The 4255-nt window shown below is 46.0% G+C and overlaps 1 pseudogene across 1 annotated transcript; it reads left to right on the plus strand.

Moving 5' to 3' along the window:
- Window positions 1-2126: 2126 nt before the first annotated feature.
- LOC129475710 (3-oxo-5-alpha-steroid 4-dehydrogenase 1-like) lies at window positions 2127-2982 on the plus strand (annotated as a pseudogene). Its single transcript, XR_010119773.1, has 2 exons — window positions 2127-2495; window positions 2663-2982. The product of XR_010119773.1 is annotated as a 3-oxo-5-alpha-steroid 4-dehydrogenase 1-like (transcript).
- The last annotated feature ends 1273 nt before the right edge of the window (window positions 2983-4255 follow it).

Consider the following 4255-nt stretch of genomic DNA (forward strand, 5'->3'; position numbering starts at 1 on the left):
GGGCATGAGCAGAGACTTGGGAACAGCTCTGGGCAAGGTGGCAGAATCAACCCCTGTACATACCCCTAGCAAAGAGGCTGAATCCAGGGGGCCAAGCAGTGATGGTCTGCGGGCCCTAGTTCTATGGCACCTCACAAGATAAGACCCACTGGTTTGGAATTCCAACCAGCCACTAGCAGCAGTGTTGTGCCTGCCTGGGACAGGGGGAGGGGTGGGCCGCCATCTTTGCTGTTTGGGCGACTTAGCGGTTCCAGCCTGCAGGCTTTGGAGAGTCCAAACCAACTGGGTGCAGAAGGGATCCCCCAGCACAGCACAGCTGCTCTATCCAAATGTGGCCAGACAACTTCATTAAGTGGGTCCCCAATCCCATTTCTCATCACTAGGCGGGACCTCGCAACCGAAGCCTCCAGCCACCCTCACTGGTGTTCTCTGGCTAACAGAGATTTGAAAACTCCCTGGGACAGAGCTCCCAGAGGGAAGGGCAGGCTGTCGACTTTGCTGTTTGGACAACTTAGCCATTCCAGCCTCCAGGCTTTGGAGAGCCCAGGCTGACTGGGGATGGAAGCGGCACAGATGCTGTATGAAAGCGTGGTCAGACTTCTTCTTTAAGCAGGTCCCTGATCCTGTTCCTCATGACTTGGTAAGACATCCCTATCGGGCCTCCAGCCACCTCCTACAGGTGTGTTTGGGCCAGCAACAGATCCATACCTCCTGGGCCAGAAGAAGGAACAGATTGCCATCTTTGCTGTTTCACAGCCTTTACTGGGGATACTTTAGGATACTGGAAGATCCAAGGCAACTAGGGATTGAAGTGGACCCCAAGCAAACCACAGCAGCCCTACAGAAAAGTGGCCAGACTGCTGAAAGAAAAAAAAAAACAAAAAAAAACTAAAGGTCAGCAACTTCAAAGATTGAAGGTAGAAGCCCACAAAGATGAGAAAGAATCAGAAAAAGAACACTGAAAACTCAAAAAGCCAGAGTGTCCTCTTTCCTCCAAATGAGTGCATCACCTTTTCAGCAAGGGTTCAGAACTAGGTTGAGGCTGACATGGCTGAAATGACAAAAGAAGAATTCAGGATATGGATAGGAACGAACTTCATTCAGCAAAAGGATTACATTGTAATGCAATGCAAGGAAGCTGAAAATCATGATAAAACATCGCAAGAGCTGACAGACAAAATAGCCAGTATAGAGAGGAATGCAATCGACCTGATAGAGCTGAAAAGCACACTACAAGAACTTCATAATGCAATCACATGTATTAATAGCAGAATAGATAAAGCAGAGAAAGGAATTTGAGAGCGTAAAGACTGACTTTCTGAAATAAGACAGTTAGACAAGAATAGAGAAAAAAGAATGAAAAGGAATGAACAAAAGCTCTAAGAAACATGAGATTATGTGAACAAACTGAATATTCGACCGATTGGTGTACTGGAAAAAGATAGGGAAAATAGAACCAAGTTGGAAAACATGTTTCAGGATGTCATTCATGAGAACTTCCCCAACCTAGCTAGAGAGGCCAACATTCAAATTCAGGAAATGCAGAGAACCCCAGTAAGATACTCCATGAGAAGATCGTCCCCAAGACATTTAATCGTCAGATTCTCCCAGTCTATTCTCAGAGTATTTGCTTTAATAGGACACTCCCTTACCCAAAACTCTACAATGGTACCACACTTTAATCAGGGTAAAAGTAAAAGTTCTTATAATGGCCCACAAGGTTATGTATGATCTGGCTTTTTGTTGCCTCTCTTACCTCATATTTTACTTTTCTTCCCCTCAATCATTCCATGCCAGCCTCTCTAGCCTCCTCATTCTTTCTCAAACATGCCAGCCACACTCCCACCCATGGCTTGCCATTGCTGTATACTTGGAATATCCCTATATATGTTAAGTGTGCCTAGAACTACTGGGCACTCAAAAGTGTTGAATTGAATTTACAAAGTGCACAAATTAAACAACATATTTTCTGAATGTAGGAGGTATAAGAGCACCTAAAGGATTCAAACAATCTCTTCATTGTACATTGTATTTTGTCTTCATTCTTTCTCTTGACTCTTCTTTCATGTGTTCAGCAGGTAGAGGAGGTAAGACACTAGCTTTTTAAGATTCACATCACTCCCTCCCGCCCCCGCGCCGCCGCCCTGTATGTTGCCCACCTCGGCCTCTGGGGCATGGAGCACGCTGCCCAGCCCTGGCGACGGCGACGGCGACTGCGGTGGTGGAGGAGCGCCTGCTGGCCGCGCTCGCCTACTTGCAGTGCGCCGTGGGCTGCGCGCGGTCTTCGAGCGGAATAGTCAGACGAACTCAGTGTACGGCCGCCACGCGCCGCCCAGCCGCAGGCTCCGAGAGCCGGCGCAGGCCGCCTGGGTGGTGCAGGGGCTGCCCTTGCTGGCCCTGCCGCTCTACCAGTACCCCAGCGAGTCCACCCCGCGCCTCCGCAGCGCGCCCAACTGCATCCTCCTGGCCATGTTCTTCGTCCACTACCGGCATCGGTGCTTAATTTACCCACTTCTGATGCGAGGAGGAAAGCCTATGCCACTGTTGGCATGTACAATGGCGATTATGTTCTGTACCTGTAATGGCTATTTGCAAAGCAGATACTTGAGCCATTGTGCAGTGTATGCTGATGACTGGGTAACAGATCCCCGTTTTCTAATAAGTTTTGGCTTGTGCTTAACGGGCATGTTGATAAACATCCATTCAGATCATATCCTAAGGAATCTCAGAAAAACAGGAGATACTGGATACAAAATACCAAGGGGAGGCTTATTTGAATACGTAACTGCAGCCAACTATTTTGGAGAAATCATGGAGTGGTGTGGCCATGCCCCAGCCAGCTGGTCTGTCCAAGGAGCGGCTTTTGCTTTCTTCACATTTTGTTCTTTATCTGGTAGAGCAAAAGAGCATCATGAGTGGTACCTCCGGAAATTTGAAGAGCATCCAAAGTTCAGAAAAATTATAATTCCATTTTTGTTTTAAGTGCATTTTCAACGAAATTACCTTCAACTTGAAGCTTTCCAATGGTGTTTTTCAATGGACTTTGTAAATAAGTTATATCTTTGTAATTTTCCTGCTACTTCATTTTCAAGATGTCCTCTAGGAATTTTTTCTCTAGTAATTTTGCAAGCTACCTAATAAGTACCTAAATAAACTGAAACGGAGGTTGAAGTATCCTACTGTGTAACAGGTCAGAATTTCAAACTCCGGGTAATAACTGCTGACATTTTTTCTAATTTCGAATTTACCTCTTTTGGCTATGTCTTGCCAAGTGTGTACAAGACTAGAATTTACAACTGTCTGATGGCATTTTCAAACTCCAGGTAATAACTGCTGACATTTTTTCTAATTTCGAATTGACCTCTTTTGGCTATATGTTGCCAAGTGTGTATAAGACTAGACTTTACAACTGTCTTTGATGGCACCTTCAGAACAATAAATGTCACAATCCCTTCTATAGCCCCCTACAGTGATCCCTTCAAGGTCAACCGCAGTGTTGCTTCCCTCTCCCTGTAGGGCTGGGATCTGTCTTGGAGCCCTCTCTCGGAGGCCACAGAGGCCGTGGGTAGCCATTGTGAAGTCATGGCCTGGGGGAAACTTGCCAACCTTTGTGTCAGGTGCTGTGTGTAAGTGGAGAACTTGGGGATAGAGGAGGAAGCTCCTTGTGGCCCTTCCAAGGCGGGGCAAAGGCATCTGGACTTGTTCTAGCCCAGCCCACTGGGTGACATCACTGGGCAGGGAGGGGTGCTGGTGGTGGTTCATACGGAGTAAGCTGCTCTGCCTGTTCAAGGGGCCCCTGGGCCCTAAACAGGCACCTTTAGGCCATGGGTCACTCACCATGAGCCATCAATATGCTCTGGTCTGACATGGTTTCTCTCTGTCTTCTAGTCTAGACCTAGTTTTTTGTTCTGTTCCCCAGGTATGGATATAGTAGAGATTGTTGTCTGTGAAATTTGTCCTTTGTAGAGTTTGAGTTTTCCCTTCTAGTGTAAAGAATGATCACCTTCTGTAACGATAGCAAGACCACTTTTTAAGACTTATCCTGTTTGTTCTTTGTTGATTGAAACATGATAATTATATTGTTAAAATTCTCTACAGCCTTCTTTTTCTTCCATAGCTAATCTTCCTTCTAATAGTTTTTGCTTTCTGTTTCACTGTTGTTGCTTTGCAAAGCTTTCCCGTCATAGCCTGTACCTGTTATCAATATAAAATAATCTTCCTGTTGAATGCTTCATGACTTGAATTCTACTTTGAT

This window comes from Symphalangus syndactylus, chromosome X, assembly GCF_028878055.3.
Source record: "Symphalangus syndactylus isolate Jambi chromosome X, NHGRI_mSymSyn1-v2.1_pri, whole genome shotgun sequence".
Classification (NCBI taxonomy): domain Eukaryota; kingdom Metazoa; phylum Chordata; class Mammalia; order Primates; family Hylobatidae; genus Symphalangus; species Symphalangus syndactylus.